Source organism: Sander vitreus, chromosome 3, assembly GCF_031162955.1.
Source record: "Sander vitreus isolate 19-12246 chromosome 3, sanVit1, whole genome shotgun sequence".
Taxonomy (NCBI): domain Eukaryota; kingdom Metazoa; phylum Chordata; class Actinopteri; order Perciformes; family Percidae; genus Sander; species Sander vitreus.
Window position 1 is genome coordinate 33776441 of NC_135857.1, and position 19310 is coordinate 33795750.

General features: G+C 41.6%; 1 long non-coding RNA gene across 1 annotated transcript in view; it reads left to right on the forward strand.

The window, feature by feature from the left end:
• LOC144513499 (uncharacterized) overlaps window positions 1–19310 on the forward strand; it is a 148361-nt gene that overhangs the window by 67651 nt on the left and 61400 nt on the right. Inside the window, exon 2 of the long non-coding RNA XR_013501135.1 lies at window positions 12450–12489. This is a non-coding gene — a long non-coding RNA (uncharacterized LOC144513499). The remainder of the gene's footprint in view (window positions 1–12449; window positions 12490–19310) is intronic.

Genomic DNA, 19310 nt, shown 5'->3' on the forward strand with positions numbered 1-19310 from the left:
ATAAGAATGACATTAAGAGCCGGCCTTTTATATTGTATTGGCATACTTTTATTTTGAAAAAGTCAAATCTCTTTGACTGTATTATTGCGTGTCTCATATAGTCTTCTCACTTACAGTTTGGTCAACATAAAGCCCCCAAAAGGTCAGCAAAATAGTTCCTTAGCCATCACAGAGTTCATCATCAATCATTCTTTTGCAAATCAAGCAAAACAATGATTACATTTTTAAAAGCCGCCTCACAGCAACCTGTTTCACGGCCTGAATAAGAAAGCTCTCTTCTTCTGGGGGAATTTCTGAGTGTGAAAGTCTGCAAATCTGCCAGATTCTGCTTAGAGGGTCACGAAATTTTGGCCCGCAGGCCTTGAGTTTGACACGTGTGGTCTAGGAGCTAACGGGAGGCATTATGAGAGGTGTGCGATGAAATGAACGTGTACAGAGGAAAAGAAAAAGCATTGAAAGAGTAGGTGAGTTTGCAGTGGCCCATTAGTTTATGCAAGCTCTGTTTATACAGTCATGCTGCATTAAAGAGAGTTCCACAAACCTAATGAGAGAGAGAGAGAGAGAGGGGGGAGAACAGAAGGGGAACAGTATGTGGGAGAAAAAATAGAGAGAACGCTAGATGGAGAGGCGAGAGAGAGGTGTATGGAGAAAGAAACTGTGAAATCTATTTTACACAAAAGGTGACACTGAGGCCCCTGAGGACAGGCGGATGAATGAACAATGTGACAGTATGCATTCACATTGAATGTAATTCAGCCTTCTGGTTGCTGCGTCATAACGCTGCAGTTTGTTCTCAACTCAAACTCAGACTGAATCTATACTAACAGACAGTTTTACAGCTGATATCCATCATGGCTTTAATGAATATGGTTTTAAAATCCATCTGTGTGGTGGAAACACGTTTAACGTGGTCACAGACACCCCTGCACCTGTCCTCTCCCACATGTTCAGTCGACAGCGTCGGTGCTAACCGCACCAGGCGCGTAAGTGTAGCGTATAGCCCGCTTTTGGTTGGACGAAAGAAGCAGTTTGAAGACGTCGCCTTGGGCTCTGTGAGATAGTGATGGATGCTTCAGTGTTTCATAGACTAAATGACTGATCAAGAAAAAGATCATAAAAAGGTAGCATCAGTTTTTAGCCCTAACTTGAACAAATAAAACAAACTAGCCTTTCACAGTAAGTGCAATGTCCAAATGTCGATTGATTTCTTTCAAAATGGCAACTGCAGGTGTATGCAAAGCTATTAATATGATGAGTGTGGATGCACAGCTGTGTGTGTACGCGTTATGCACCGGCATTTAGGGCCGCAATCTGTGTGTTTTTGCTGCTTCGTAGCCAAACCAGAGAGAATCAGCTGGAGAGGTGCAGTGGAGATGTGAGGGGGGTTAATGAGCTGCAGCGGTGCACTGAGACAGGCTGCTGTGACAGGATGGTAACAGTAATGAGTCACAGTTGTGGCCCTCTGTCTTATTATGTAGGTCTTTAAAGGATTTATTTACCCCTCTTTTATGGAGGGGAGAGTTTTTACAACAGTTCCCTTCAGTCACACATACACACACAACTGTAGTTATTAATGTTCTCCTGCATGTATATCAAGTATTTAAAGCTGTATCATATGAGTAATACTGTCCCTTTCATGAGACAATATTTCAACCCGTTGTTATTCCCAACTTGTCAACTACTGACCCTTGGTCAGTGTCTCTCAGCGTCAGATACCGACGCAAAAAAATCACCTTTTGGTGTCTGTATGGAGTACAGAGCGCTGTAAGATGACGTAGTATTAAGAGACAACGGTAGAGAGTAGTATGAAAGACCCAAAATCTGCAGGTTGGGGGGGTGGATGGGTCAACCAACACAAGACTTTCACCCAGGAGACCGGGGTTCATGTCCTGCGCTTGTCCTGCGTAGGGGTGGGGCTAGAAAGCCCTTCCCTCCCTTCTGGTATATGATTGGCCCACCTGGCCTTTCCATTGGATCAGAGTACTGTCACTCGACCAATTACCGTTTCCATGGTGACTATCTAAAATTCTAATAACATGCAACCAGCACTGGAATAGTTTCTTTAAAAAAGTGTCAGACTGAGCCTATAGAACATGTGCATTGTATTTGGATATAAAATGATTTGTTTAAAATGAAAACAAGTGACATTAATAGTGATTAATAGTTTTATTTAGCAGAATTGCATTATTTTGTTCTATCCTATCCAATAGTTCCTATATTTCTAAGCAGATTTTCTATGCTGTATTCTCATAAAAAAAAAGAAGGAATATTTCCTATATTAACATTGGAATAACGAACGTAATGGATATTGTTAATAGTGTTGACAGAGCTGTTTAGTGACTTGTGGCTCATATTTTAGGTAATCCTGCATTTCTGAATGATTTAGTCCAAGCACTCTCATCGTGCTCATTTCCAACAGCAGCAGGCAGCCGTTTTCAGAAAATAAGCTCAGACAAAGTAATCAACTGGCTGGTGAAAGAAGTGGAAATTTTAGCAGTTAAAGAGCCCGATCTTTTTCTCAGGAGTTGGTTAAGACCAAGGCAGACTGTGAACATGAAATAAGGCCATTATCTAATCATCAATTTGTGATACAACTGGATGGAGAGCCACACAACTTAAAAAGCCACTACCAACAAACAGGGAAAATGACCATGGACAAAGACTTTTCAATCTTCCATCCCCTAGGGCTGTCCTCGATTAAAGACATTTTCAATCGACTGACACTCGTACGGTTCTGTCGACTAATCGATTAGTTGATTTAATCGACAGATCTGTAAAATCTGATTTTCTCCACAAAGAATCATCAAGCACCAGTTTAAATTATGTGTTTAACAGAGATGTGCTCATAAGTTTCTTAAAAAAAAAGTAATTTAGCTTGAAAAAAAGCATAAAAAAATGACTTAAATCTCAGTTGGCTAAGATCGCTTGCCAGCTGTAGGCCGCTCGGGGGCGGTTCCGATCAAACTATCAGTGATTCCACGCCAGCACAGGTGCTTTATAGGGCGTGGCAGGGCTAGCCGGTGTGTTTTTAAGAACTATCAACGTACCTGACCTCAGAGGGCTCATCCCCGTACATATGGAATATGTAACGGTGGAGAGATAGTCTCCATACGATAGAGAACAAAACGTCCGATTAGTCGACTAATTGATTCAGAGGGGGTCAGCCCTACTGTCCACATTTCCTCCCCTCTTGCCTACATGATCTTTATTGGACCGAAGTAGCTTTACTATCACATACTGTCAACACTGTGGCATTTGACCCTCCTTAACAATAGTTTCTTGAGGTGATGTAGACTAAATCCAGGGCGTTCCACTTCCGGGATTGCTCCGGCGCCGCAGGAAATTCCGCCGAATGCATGTCTTTTTGCCGATGTCCGTTTCCTTCCGCTTTCTTTGTGTTGGAATTCTAAACTCTAACTGCTCCTCAGATCTCTGCAGGGTAAATCCAGACAGCTAGCTAGACTATCTGTCCAATCTGAGGTTTCTGTTGCACGACTAAAACAACTTATGAACGTACACATGTTCCACCAAAACAAGTTCCTTCCAGAGGCTATTTTGCGGCGGCTCCATGCACAACTTATGATGATTGTGATTGGTTTAAAGAAATGCCAATAAACCAGAGCACGTTTTTCTCCCATCCCAGAATGCTGTGTGGACTAGCCAGACCTTCCTCAGCAGAGCTGTGGAAGAAGGTCTGGCAAAGCGAGACTCCTCTGGATGAGACTATCTGTGCATTCAATCTGCAACAACTTGCAGGAGAATCTTTGGGATGCATTGTGCACCTTAACGCTGTTGTGGCATGGTGAGGTGTATTTAATTTCATCACCTGCAGGCAGATGTAAAATATTGAATTTCTTCTTGTGCGTGGTTTTCTCACAAGGTCTTTCCTTTCAAGCAACATTTTGTCTGGGATGAGGCCTGCTGGAATCATCTTTGTGTTTGCTGCTTAAAGTTGTGTGTGTTCTGTGACCTTTAACCATTTGTTTCTGAGCTTAACCTACCTGTTTGCATAAAGTCTTTGCTGTGTTTACCTAGCCGGGGCGTCACTTTCCACAGAAAGTAAGGAAAGAAAACAATTTATCAGGAGTAAAAAAGACATACCCTTGAAGACAAGTGTAAGAGACATAGCAGGCAATTTAAAATAAGAAAAAGAAAACCTGGAGCGGCCTCTTGCTCACCCAGTAAGAGTGTTCGCCCCATGTTGGCTGAGTCCTGCAGCGGCCCGGTTTCAAATCCGACCTGCGGCCCTTTGCTGCATGTCATCCCCCATCTCTCTCTCTCCTCCTTTCACATCTATCCACTGTCACTAGCAAGGCCCAGGCCTCACAAGCAAGTGAGGGCTGGGTTTACCACAATTAATGTACCAAATGACCCACAGGGACATTTTTTGAGCACATAGTTTAATCTATACGGGCAAATAAACATCATATTAATTCTACAAAGCAAATAAAACATATACAATTGAATATTTCTGTAAATAAAGTGCACATAAACATTATGCTCGGTGCACTACCAATGAAATGAAATTAAACTATATAAATACTATACAAATAATTGAATCTAATCCCATGAAGATGTCCCCTCCCCCTCTGGCAGCACTGGCACTTGGCCTCTTCCACTTCCTGTTTGTAGAGTATAAGTGGCCATCTTAACTTGTAGTGAATCCTTTGTCAGGTGGACTCAGCTCATGGAAACAAAAAAGGTACCAACAGCACGGACTGCATTATTGAAATCACTATTTCAGCAACAAGTTGAAATTCTTAAAGAAAACCTTCCAACAAAAGTTTTGTCGTGTTTAGTCTTGATGTCTTTTGGCCTGCAAATGGTCACCAAACAAGTGCTTAGTAGGGCTGCATGGGTTAGGCCAATCTAAACCAAAATCGAACATTAAATTAAAACAATATGGCTGTTAAGTTGAACCACAACACTGTGTAGCAATGTCGTCATTTTCATTAAAAAATAACCTGCAAAAGTGTCCCTTCTGTTTTTCCCAACAGAACTAGTCCGATAGTCTCCAGAACTCTGCCTTAGATTTAATGTTTAGGCCAAAGGTTGAGAAAACAAAGTGGAAATCTTCACTTATGTACCTAACAATCTGCTGTAATTACAATAACATTGTTGATGTATTGTTTTTCTGGCTGGCAGGCATTCTTATAAGTTGTAGGTGTCTTTTTATAAGCTGATAAAATATACATCATTTAAACTTCATCATTTGTTTGATACCATGCTTGATATGGCTGAATTATGCCTTTTTATGTGTGGTGGTTGTGTGGATATATTGGTATAGATGTGTTTATTGAATATATACACTGGATGTTTACTTGGTCCAGCCTGCCTGTCTGCTGGCCCACATACATACAGTAATACATTCATGCCTCAGCACTTCTCTTGTTTACTTCTTTACTTATACTTGAAACTATACACTATCATCAGCATAAAAACTTTCCCAGCTGCATGCCATTAGCCCATATAGCAACTTTTAAAAGGGAAAACCACACAATAGACTATTAGCCTTCCCTTGAATCCATACCTCCCTCCAGCTCTCTTCCTTTACTTACCATCAAAGTCTGCTTAAACTTTTCAGAGCTTGTTTTCTGCCATTATCTTTAAAATGCCCTCAGCGTTAACAAACTCGTAATAGAATAAGGTAGGGTCTGCAGAGGATTAGATTAGAAAACCACTACTGCTTCATGGTGCACAAGCTTGGCTGGGATCAGCTGTGGAGGAGCAATCCCCTGAATGAATCGTCGTCAATATAGACTACAGCCACACTGATATCCTAGAAACTAATGGATTTCAGAGTTTGTTCAACATGTGTAGCCCATAATGTTCATAATTTGTTTAAATTCTATTTAGGATTATATACATTGTTGTGGAATTGGCAGTGCCATGGGAGAATGGTGTTTAAAGAAGCTAATGAGCGAAAAAAAAAAAAAGACCTAGTACTCTGAACTGGCAACTTAAGCTGCTCGGAGCAGTTGGAAGACCAAGACGTTCCCTGTAGAAGTGGAATGCCTGGGATGCTTTGCTACATCTTCGAAAAAGTCTTTTGAAGAAAATGATGGTGAGGTGGTGCTCCCTCCAACAAGCAATCAAGTCCTTGTCAAATGCAGCAGAAGAAAGCAGCATTTGACTTTGGATTAAAAGGAAAGACAACAGCTGGGCCGCAAGACGAGAGGAGGGTATGGAACTGAGGGGGGTGTACATGAGACGCCAGGTATCAAGGTAGAGCCCCCTGGAGATGTCGTGGGCTTACCAACGAAACGTCAAAGGAGGAGGGTGCCCACCTGATGACCCCGATGACGGAACGTACCTTCCTCTCAACACTCAAGTCCAATTTGCTCTGCTCTCATAAGCCATTTTCTACTCGACAAGGCAGATTTCAAAGCAATACCCCTGCCAATTTCTTTTACAAAATACAGCACTTTTCAACATTTCCACATCACATCTCAATATTCTTAGACAATTATGTACAATTACTAGGTTCAATAATTTATCGTTTACAATGTGCACAATCTGTTATCTATTCACTGCGGCTTCTAATATTCACACTGTACTTATTTGTATTCATAATGTATTTATGTTGACACTTTACTTTTTTTGTGTTCACACTGCACTACAATAGATTTGTACATGTGACAGTAGAGGGAATTAGAGGACCCAAATGCAGAAAGCAAGCAGGCAGGCAGGCAGGCGAAGTCTGAGTTGGAAGATTTATTTGTCCAAAAAACAAAGTGTAAAATTAACAAAGGGAGTCCTGAGCGGGGCAGGCAAAAACTAATCCAGAATGTAGAAAACAAGAACAAGGAATCCAAAAAAACAAGCGCAGAACAAACCAGAAACTTGAGACCAAAGGAAATCCAGGGAGCAAAGAACCAGACACGAACTGACACGGGGAGCCATGACAGGCACAAGCAAACACAATGATCTGACACAAGACAAAGGAAACACAGAGGCTAAATGCACGAGGTACCGAGCAAACAAGGGACAGGTGAAACACATCAGGGCGGGACAATCAGACAGGCGGGAAAACACAGGAAGTAAAACTAGACAAGACGGCACAGAAAACCAGACTATCGCAATAAAACAGGAAACTGAACATAATACAAAACAAGGCCCGAAACTTGCACAATCACAAGGAGACAAGACATAGAACCAAAATACCAGGTCCGAATTAGAACAGAAAACAAAGCAAAATACCCGAAACCATAACAGTACAATCCATTTGTTTTAGAAACAATCTTTTTAACCTCATCTCACTTAACTTCTTAACATTTTTATTTCTTACTGAAACTATGTTACTTTACTTTTTACACTTTACGCACTACAATTGACTCGCTCTTGCAACCAAACAATTTCCCTGAGGGGATCCAAACGTATTCAGATTTTCTTGTGGCCGGTTTTTTAAACAATAGCAAACTAAATCTGAAACTTTAAGTAGACCCTTTTTTGTGAAGAGTCGTTATGTTTGTGTGTAATCGTCTCTGGGTTCCTTTTGTCCATTGTGTGTGAATTTGTTTAGATGGATAGATTAATGTAGCTGTAATCCCGAGCGTTATTAGTGACGGACAATACTTGTTGTGTATGCGCTATGATATGTAACTGTTATTGGCAGGCTTATTATTGAACTAAATTGAATCCCAAAGCTGGTATCTTGGTTTGAAGGTCTGCGCTGCTGTAACTGTCTATTGTGTTATTGCTCAAAAACCCACTGAGGATAGTCGTTAGCATATTAACTGCTGCTTGTCTTTACCTTCATAATTAATTGAGCTCAAAGCAAACGTGGGACCTCTTATCAAAGGTTATGGCGATGCAACGTAGGTGCCGATCCTAATAATGTTGACTTTCTGCAGCAAGCAGAGACGACTGGAGCCACCAGACACTGAAAAATGCTGAGAGTGAGATAGAAAGAAGTTCTGTACCTTTTACTTCACTGTCTACCTGAATGGATTTCATCCCAAGCTCCATCCCTTGGCTACGAATGTATCCTACTTTTATTAGGCTACACCTCATCTACAACGTATGGACATTCACTTTTGCATTTGCATCTTTTTTTAATCCATGATTTTCTGTTTTTCTGAAACCATTGCTTAGGCATGCACACACACACACACACACACACACACACACACACACACACACACACACACACGCAAACATCAAACATACATGCACACAACACACACACACACGCAAACATCAAACATACATACACGCACACAACACAAACGCATGCATGCACACAACACACATACATGCACACAACACACGTACACAACACACATACACGGACACAACAGACATACACAACACACACACACACACACACACACACACGCAAACACAACACATAGTGCCCAATATAATGTTAGTGATGCTATCTGGAGATCAAAGTAGCCGGCTAGCTTTTAAAACTCAAGAAGTCAGATTTCATTCTGAGGCAGAGAGCCTGGGGAGGCATTCGATAATCCACACTGTCTGATGAGATTCCCATCGCAATGACTTATGGAAGGAAAAAATTGAAAGGAGGGAAGGTAAAGAGAAGTAAATGAAGGAAGAAAGATAGAAGAGGCGGGGAAGTAGAAGAGCTCGGCTCAAGACGGAACGAAATGGGGAAAGAGATTCTGTATTCTGATTGATCCATCTATACTTTGCTCATTTTTCCAATGGCTCTCTCAGCATCTTTACCCTCAGTCTTCCAGAATCACACTCCATATCTCTCCCCCCCACTCTCCCTCTCCCTTTTCATCGTGTTTATAAGTCATCTATCAGATAACAGAGACGCGGAGATGGAACAAAACTCGTCCCTGTAATTCATCCTGCCGCTCATTCCTTTTTCCTCCGTGATGACATCCATTTGTCAGCTGCCTCTGCGTCTTTAAAATGAAGCCATTTGCTCTCCGAGTCGCTCCCGTTTCAACGTCTTCTTCATCGCAGAGGGATGCACTTTGCCAACAAACGCTGAAATATGAAATGAGAGTCGGTGTCTTGATGACTCAGTGGGTTCAACTTTATTCTCGCAACATCAAATCTGACTCATGATTTTCTCCCTCTTCTGCTCTTCCTCTCTGTAACTGCTGGAATCAAACGTGTTTGAGAGCTCTCATAAAGGAGTGCAGTCTAATACGTTTTAAGCTACCTTTTTGAATGCAGAAATTTGGGGATTTACTTTAGTTATTTCATTCTTAACCCTTGTGTTGTCTTAGCGTCTACTATGCAACTTGTCAAAATAGAAAATGAACACTTTTTGTTTGACATTTTTGTTGCCTTTTTCCAAGTTGTTGGCACTTTTGAAATTAAAATACCCCCCCCACACACACACACACACACACATCATCACATACCGTTCACCATACCTAGAGATTGGCATGGGGTACTTTCTATAAAATCATCTGTCAATGCAAATCAAACCAGCTATTAGACTAATTGAAATACAACCATGCCAATCTCTAGGTATGGTGAAGGGTATGTGATGATGGGGGGGTATGGTGAAGGGTATGTGATGATGGGGTGGTATGGTGAAGGGTATGTGATGATGGGGGGGGTATGGTGAAGGGTATGTGATGATGTGGGGGGGTATGGTGAAGGGTATGTGATGATGTGGGTGGTATGGTGAAGGGTATGTGATGATGGGGGGGGTATGGTGAAGGGTATGTGATGATGTGGGGGGGTATGGTGAAGGGTATGTGATGATGTGGGGGTATAGTGAAGGGTATGTGATGATGGGGGGACCAAGGGAACTTTATCAGGATCATAGTATCCTGGATCCATGAAATAACTGGCCTTTCAAAATAAAAGTCTGCCTGCCTCTATGGGAATTTAACATAGGGGTGTACTGACTTATGCCCCCTGTATTTTAAGGAAGAACATTTATTTATTTGCGATACATCATTCATTCACAAAGAAAATTGGTGTCCTTAAAGGTTTGATTTTTCCTCATTTTTTTCATTTAAGGCATTAAGATCAGTTTCCTAAAGATGATTTTTTTTTTATTCCTCTTTTTAGTCAACTTCAGCATGGGTTCATAAACATATGAGCACCACTGTATTCAAATTGAATAAAAGTGATCATTAATTTTACTTGCAAAGAGCATTGTATTGGACCATCCATGTTATTTTTGGGTAATTTGGTTAAAAGAAACCCATATTTCTTATATAGAGATTTTGAAAACGGGTAGGTTTGACCCAAGCACAACAGGAGGGTTAAGCTGATACATCTTCTTCCACTGTGCCACAGAGCTCCTTAACTCCTGATGCCCCCCCTGTGGTGATCATTTTGGCTGTGTTACAGCTTGTGGCAAGAACCTTTCCTTTTAGTAACATTTTTGAAATCTTTCATGTCTTTTACATGTCTTTTATACTCTATTGATGCATTTTGCACCCTCTGGACACCTCCGTGGCAAAAATGTACACGTAGAAAAAAACTTCATCATCATACATCAATATTCTTTTTTTCTTTTTTTTTCATGAATCGCTTAAAGAACTTCAAACGTGCTCAAAACTACCAAACAGTCCATCATTTCCAGGATTTTAACCCCTTTGAATGCCAGTTTAATTATTTGCATTATTTATTATTTCTTCCAAAATAAACCCACAAAAAATGAATTATTTTCTGGGCGGGATGGGGCTTTGTGTTTGTTTGTTTAAATCCTGAAAATAAATTGAATGTTTGGTAGTTTTGAGCAAGTTTGAAGTTGTTAAAGAGATGTATGGAGGAAAAAAAAGAAGAGAAAAAATATTGATGTATGATGATTTAATAGCAGTTTTTTTGTGCGTGTACATTATTATTATTTTTTGGGGCTTTTCCGCCTTTAATTTGACAGGACAGCTAGGTGAGAAAGGGGGGGGAAGACATGCAGGAAATCGGCACAGGTCGGATTTGAACCCTGGACCTCTGTGTCGAGGCATAAACCTCTCAGTATATGTGAGCCTGCTCTACCCACTGAACCAACCCGGCCCACAGCGTGTGTACATTTTTGCCACAAAGGTGTCTAGAGGGTAGTAAATTTGAGGAGGCTTAAAACACATAAATGAGCCCCACTGTTGTTGCATCCGACACTGCATGACTAGTGTATAAGAGAATACTCCTATCCGTTCTCCTCTACTGTTTCTGCTGCTTTTTCAACACGTTAACTACCACCAACAGAAACAACAAACTCACACGCGTCACCCAGATTGCATCCAAAATGAATTGTGTCTCTATGATGATGATGTTGCTCTTACTGGGGCTTAAAAACGCAAAAAAGTGAAACCACGCTCCAGAGTGGAAATCTTAAACGCTCCACCGTCGCGTTCCTGTCTAAAGGGTAAAAACACACTGTGTGTGTGTGTGTGTGTGTGTGTGTGCATGCCGTGTGTGTACGTTGTTTGGAGCAATAACTCCACCTCCTCGTCTGTCCGGAAAAAATTGTCAGCTTTTGTTGTTCGCTTCGCTACTAGGGGAGAGAAGTAGAACGAAGGTTCTACACAGGCATGTGGACCAAGGGGGTAATGGTCTGTCAACAACCCGTAGCTCCTATGGCGCCATTTTGATGCTAACAAGCACTCACCCGCCGTTAGCATCCCATTGACTCCCATTCATTCTGACGTCACTTTGACAGAGAATACCTTTACATCTGAAGCGTTTAAAGACTCTATTTGTCCCTTGTTTATTTCTAAAGAAACACGACAGTGTATAAAAGGCTCCATTACCTTGTATCTCACGTTATGGCTCCGTAGCAGACGTTTTTATAGAAAATAGGCTAACGATTGTGTCATAACCACGGGACTTACTGTCTCATAGTAGAGGAATTACCGTATAGTACAGGAGAAGCTCTCAGGCAGTTTGGACTTCCATTAGCTGTTTAAGTGTAATGACTAATGTTAACTATCATTTTAGTGATCAATAATTAGCCTGTGCCTATGTTATCTCCTTACATATACCTACGCTCTCCGTCTCTGCTAGATTGGGAATGATTGAGATTTCTCTTGGCACAGCTACCAGAAGACTTCCAACTTTCAGACAGGTTGCTCACGTCACATTTACGTCGTCTCTCTCAGTTGGAGGCTGCTCAGTAACGCTCAGCCATCACCGGAAAAGTGCTTCTAATATCCTTCACTGGTCTCCGTCCAGAGACACGGGACCTGGTGGTCCATTCTATATACTGTCTATGGCGTGGACTTGGTGGTGTTGTGTGGCAGTGCGTCACACTACCACCTAGCCGCCTGGTGTGCATACTACATCAAATTTCACACACTTTTGCATCACCATATGCACTCAGATTCCCCCCCCCCAAAACTCTCGTCTAAAAGCGGAATAAAAAGTGAGAACGCAACGCCACTTTTGCGTTTTCTCTTCAGATCGTTTCTGTCTAAACGTAGCCTGAAAGGAACTGTCACACATTGCAGTTATTGCTTACATGAAAAGTTGTGGAAATTAATTAACAAAATATTTAAATTTTGTTGTTTCAGATATCGGGAAGGATTGAGCTGAAAACCAGACGACATAAAGGTAAGTTAATAACTTAAAATCTTAAACGTCAAATCCAAACGCACACAAGAGTTGAACCTGTCAGAGACTGAACTCCATTTGAACTGTGATGAAACGCATGCAGGCTTTGGTCACAGCCTTTGTCTGCACGTAAGAGGATGGACGTCTGGGTCACATTTAAAAAAGATAAAAGAAGGTTAATGGGAAGGATGGATTTAATGGCTTTAACGTTGGATAAATGAATGTCCGTATGTTCAGAAGGGGAAGTGTGAAAGTGTCAATTACTGAAGCAACGGATGCATTATGGGGTCATACGTGTGTGTGTGTGTGTGTGTGTGTGTGTGTGTGTGTGTGTGTGCGTGTGTGTGTGTGTGTATGTGTCTCCCTCTGTGTCTCTGTGTGTGTGTCTCTGTGTGTGTGTGTGTCTGTCTCTGTTTGTGTGTCTCTGTCTGTGTGTGTCTGTCTCTGTCTGTCTGTCTGTCTGTCTGTTGCAGCTTAGGGGCACACACACATAGGCTGGTTGTAAAAGGGCTTCATCAGCTTGGGATGCCCCAAAAAGAGGGCTAAACGGCTAGCAAAGTACTGTGCTCTGTCTGCTATCATAGGCAGCTGCCATATACAGTATGGCGAAGTCGCTGTTACTTATCCCCCAGAAGAACAGAGGGGAGGGGTATGCTTACATTATGAAGACCTGCTGTATGCCAAAGGCCCATGGTTTTGTATATGTATTTAGCCCCTTACCTTAACCCTTACCCTCACCCTAACCATAACCTCATTCTAACCTTAATCCTAAAACCAAGTCTTAACCCTCAAACAGCCCTTTAAACTTGTGGGGTCCAGCATTTTGGCCCCACAAAGCTGTCCGGACCCCACAAGTATACTGTATTCCCGTTTTTTGGACCCCACGAATATAGTTAAACAAGAACACACACACACACACACACCACACGTACACACACACGTACATTAGCCACCCAGCCGTCCTCTAATGGAGCCACCACTTATCCCAGCTTGCTGACCACCGACAGCCCAATATCTGTCTGAATAATGGACGCGCAAGCTCTATTAGATTAGAGTGGACATTATCTGGACACGGGATGGCAGTAATGACAGAGCGTTCTCTATCTGATCACAATTTATCCACCACATTCTGTTATCTGGACGTAAAACTGCAGTCATTCATCCACACTGCTGTGGGATTCAAACGGACCACAGATAAGGAGCAGACAGGACTCCCTCTGTAAACAACTATCGCAGGTTAAATACTGACTTTCAAGAGACATGGTGATTAATAAAGCAGCGAACACTTACGGGGCGAACACACATGTTGTCTGTTTGTACATATATATATGTATATATATATATATATATATATATATATATATATATATATATATATATATATATATATATATGCGCTAAAGTTGGTTTTATTTCAGTTAGCCTAATAGCTGATTTGATTTGCATTGAGAGATGATCTTATGGAAAGTACCCCATGCCAATCTCTAGGTATGGTGAATGGTATGTGATGATGTGGGGGTATGGTGAAGGGTATGTGGGGGTATGGTGAAGGGTATGTGATGATGTGGGGGTATGGTGAAGGGTACGTAATGATGGGGGGGGTATGGTGAAGGGTATGTGATGATGTGGGGGGGCTATTTTAATTCCAAAGGCCAAGGGAACTTTATCAGGATGCCTCTATGGGACTCTAACATAGGGGTGTACTGACTTATGCCCCCTGTATTTTAAGGAAAAACATTTATTTATTTACAATACATTATTCATTCACAAAGAAAATTGGTGTTCTTAAAGGTTGGATTTTTTTTCAATTCTTTTAATTGAGGCATTAAGATCAATTTCCAAAAGATGATTTTTTTATTTATTTTTTTTATTCCTCTTTTTAATCAACTTCAGCATGGGTTCATAAACTTATGAGTGCCGCTGTGTATGTATGTATGTCTCTATCTCTCTATAGATCTCTATATAGATATCTCTTTATACATCTCGATATACAGGTGAAACTCGGAAAATTAGAATATCGTGCAAATGTTCATTTATTTCAGTAATTCAACTTAAAGGTGGTTTTTAAATACAGAAATGTCGGCCCTCTGAAAAGTATAATCGTGCATATGTACTCAGTACTTGGTTTGGACCCCTTTTGCCTGAATTACTGCCTCAATGCGGCGTGGCATGGATGCTATCAGCCTGTGGCACTGCTGAGGTGTGTAGCATCCTGTTATGGAAGACCAGGATGCTTCAGTAGCGGACTTCAGCTCTTCTGCTTTTTTCGGTCTCATGTCTCTCCTCTTTCTCTTGGCAATGCCCCATAGATTCTCTATGGGGTTCAGGTCAGGCGAGTTTGCTGGCCAATCAAGCACAGTAATCCCATGGTCATTGCACCAGGTTTTGGTACTTTTGGCAGTGTGGGCAGGTGCCAAGTCCTGCTGGAAAATGAAGTCAGCATCTCCATAAAGCTTGTCTGCTGATGGAAGCATGAAGTGCTCTAAAATGTCCTGGTAGATGGCTGCGTTGACTCTGGACTTAATAAAGCACAGTGGACCAACACCAGCAGATGACATGGCTCCCCAAATCAACACAGACTGTGGAAACTTCACACTGGACTTCAAGCATCTTGGATTGTGTGCCTCTCCATTCTTCCTCCAGACTCTGGGACCTTGGTTTCCAAATGAGATGCAATATTTGCTCTCATCAGAAAAGAGGACTTTGGACCACTGAGCAACAGACCAGTTTTTTTTTTCTTTAGCCCAGGTAAGACGCTTCTGACGTTTGTTCAGGAGTGGCTTGAGAAGAGGAATACGACATTTGAAGCCCATGTCCAGGATCCGTCTGCGTGTGATGGCTCTTGATGCTGTAACTCCAGCCTCCAGTCCACTCCTTGTGAAGCTCCCCCACACTTTTGAATGGCCTTTGCCTGACAATCCTCTCCAGGCTGCGGTCATCCCTGCTGCTTGTGCACCTTTTTGTTCCACACTTTTCCCTTCCACTTAACTTTCTATTAATGTGCTTTGGTACAGCACTTTGAGAACATCCAACTTCTTTTGCAATTACCTTTTTGAGGCTTTCCCTCCTTGTGGAGGGTGTCAATGACTGTCAGGTCAGCAGTCTTCCCCATGATTGTGAATTCTACTGAACCAGACTGAGAGACCATTTAAAGGTTTTGGATTAATTAGCTGATTAGAGTGGGACACTTTGAGCCTACAATATTGAAACTTTTCACGATATTCTAATTTTCCGAGTTTCACCTGTATATCTCTATCAGATGTTTTTGCATCAGCAACAAACGCCAAAGGCACCTTACCAAGTGTCGTTATTTGACACGCTGGGAGTGAGAATGTATCTGTTGAAACAGTGAAACTAGTTCCCCATCAGTGCACCATGACAGTTTGATGCCGCCATGTTGGAGTGATGTTCTAATTCAGTCACATCAACGTACATCAGGCATGTCGGACACATCTGTGTACATATGGCGCTGCTGTTATCACTATGATTAATGCTATAATTATTCATGAGCTACTGTCCCTGCTGTTTTTTAGAAGAGCGTGAAGGACTTAATTTGACAAGTTCATCTCACACATACCTGAAGTCTGCATTTAATCTGTTTGGACTGATAGAGCAGCGTCCAGTGCTTCGGCGACATTTTGGCTCCAGTTCTAAAGGCTCAATCATCAGCAACCTTTATTAAAATGATAATCAATCTTTATCCATGACATGAAGAGATAAAGCTTCATAGATCCTCAGCAGGGAATGCGTTGATGAATCATGTGTGCCTGTACCATTTGATACCCAAAACTATTGCAAGCACTTAGATCCCAACAATGATTACGGAGTATGTCCTCTCTACAATGCAGCATTACAAACTTTGCAGACAGACAATATGTCTCTTTGGCTCATGCAGAAATTCTCCCAAATCACTTATCATGTGTTATTTTGTCATATATTGACCTCACCATTATATTTATTTAAGCCTCAGTAATGATACTCCATGTTAAATACCAGCCAGGCTAGCTGCCCATTTATTGGTTAAAACTGTTTAATACTTTCAGTTTCATGATGTTGTGAACAAGAAGCCAGCCGCATTGTCCACAGACCACAGCTGCTGACCATTCACTAAGCAGTCTAATGCAGACCTTAAACCAAACGACTTTTCAAGCGATTCCGCTGTTGCAGACTAATTTCCAATATCGGAATGAAATCCTGAGAGTCTTGCTAGAGTCGCTCCCGTAGTGTCAGTCGTTTGGTGTAAGGTCATAAGACTCAGTCCCAGTCAGTCTTTCTCCCGTCTGGACGCTCCGATAAAATCAAAAATGTTTATTAGTTTTTAAGTTTTTAAGTCTTGATAGTGAAGTTAAATCATGTGAACATTGTTAACAACCAATGGCTGCTCTCCCTCCAGCACCAAACGGCAAACGTTTTACCAGAGGATAAATACAGACCTCCGAGTACTGGAGACATTCATCTGCATGTACGGCAGAACAGAAAACGGCGAACTGCAAACTTTCCCTTAAGTTACCAGCTAATGCTAGCGGTAGCTAGCTAGCTTGGTTAATTTTTCAAAACTAATCTAGTTGTAGTCTTTCAGTGTGTGACCCTGGAAGATCCCCCAGTCTTTACATATTATGACAGCCTTTAACGTTAGATGTGAGATGGTTGTCTTTAGATGTGAGATGTTGTCAGACTGTAGTCTTTTCAAAGTCTTCTTGTGTATCGTAGGCAAAACAGTAGCATGATTCACCAGCCAGAGTTCAAACGTCCCAGTGTTTGATGACTTGTGATGTCCCCTTGTATTGTTAGACGACCCTAACCCTGTACTAAAGCAGCCCAAAATAAAACACCACGGCTTTGCCCTAAAACAAAATGGCAGTAATAGATCATGTCTTTATTGCCACTTCTCAAGTTCTTCGGCTCACCTTCTCTTCGGCTCTACGAGATTCTCAAACACTCAGCCGTTAGTTATAGTTATAGCGTCCTCCGCACTTAGTGCCTGCGTTTCTTTGCAGCACTTGACTGTTTGTAGTGTGTAAGAGCCCCAACCCTTCCTCCTGTATCGATGTATATTCATGAATCCACTCGTTACACAGTGTGGAGTATGTGTAGATGTGAGTTCATGTACATTTATGTGCTTAACACTTAAAGTATGGTTTATTTATGCTAATGCATGGCATGTGCTTAACACAATTATGCACCTGGTGTGTGTGTGTGTGTGTGTTGGCTTCTACACTTCCTGCCCCGTTGTGAGCAGAGTGGCCTCCCTCAGACTTATGAAACAAAAAGAGTATAGCGGTGATTCTGGAGGTAATAGAGGATGTAAAGTACAGGCTATTTTAATTCCAAAGGCCAAGGGAACTTTATCAGGATGCATAGTATCCTGGATCCATGAAATAACTGTCCTTTAAAAATAATAATCTACCTGCCTCTATGGGAATTTAACATAGGGGTGTCTATACTTATGCCCCCTGTATTTTACGGAAGAACATTTATTTAGATGATTTTTTTTATCCCTCTTTTTAGTCAACTTTAGCAGGGGTTCCAATACTCATGAGCAGCACTGTATGTAGAAAAGACACAGGTACCTTTTATGCAGGAGTAGCATCTAAATAAGAGAATGGCTCTGAAGAATATTGGACACTATTAGGACTGCCGCTCTTACCCCGCTCTTATTTTCCACCAGGCGCACCTGCGCTGCCTTTCTGATGCGCCGCGGCCCCCGCAAGCAATTGTGGCCATTTAAGTTAATGCTTGATATTCCACCAGCCGTGCCGTGCCGCGTCCCAGAAGCGTGCGTGATGCGGCAGCCGGGCGGAAGTTAAACAGCGAGAGTATCCTGTCAATTTACCAAAACACACCCCTCAATATCGTAGATGTCTCCTCTACACCTCGGACGACGAGAGAGACTCATCTTGGTGTTGGAAAAACATAATAGACATCACAGATCCTTTTTAACGCCATAAAAGAGAAGCATGGAGTTTAGTTGCAAAAGTACTTTCAGAAACAATAAAGTCTGTGAGATAGGCAGCAAGACGCTCTGCTTCTGAGGCGCTCCCGGTGTGGTATGGCGTGTGGTGGAGGACGGAACAAAACCGGAACGCAGCACAGACGCGCCCAGTGAAGAATCGGGGTTAGTCGATTAGTCGACTAATCACACGTTTTGGTCTTAGACAATTCCGATTTATTTAGTCAAATAATTGCCATTTCTTACACTTTTTTTCTCACAGGCTGTAATTTCCAAGAAACGCCTGAGCACATCTCTGGCAAACACAGTATTTAAAGTACAAGTCGTGCTTTTTTGCATGTTTGACAGATCCGTCAATTTAAATCAATTAATCGATTAGTTTGTCAGTCGATTTAATAATTTCTTTATTCGAGGACAGCCCTAAACATTATGTGACATAAATGGAAGTCTGAGACTTGATAGTTAACTACAGGGCAGTAACTTTTACAGCCTTTTTTTACATTTACGTTTCATAACAAAGTATAAACTGTGTATTAATGAGGAAATGTGAGACAGGAAAACTGATGGAAGGAAGGTACGCTGTTCAGCTTCTGCAATGGGCTTGAACCGGCTAAAGGTCAATGCAGAAAAATCCTCACATTTTAGAACCTGGAAAGGATCCAAACAGTTGTGTGTTTAATGGTCTAATCATTTCAGCTGGACTTGTAGGCTGTTAACCTATATTGTTGGCTAGTTTCATTTATAATAAAACATCAGATTTTATAAACTACATGGGTTTTGTGTGCAAAAATCTTAATTTTTAAAGGAACTAGTAACTAACGTTGTCAGATGAATGTAGTGGAATAAAAAGTACAATACATCTCTCTGAGAT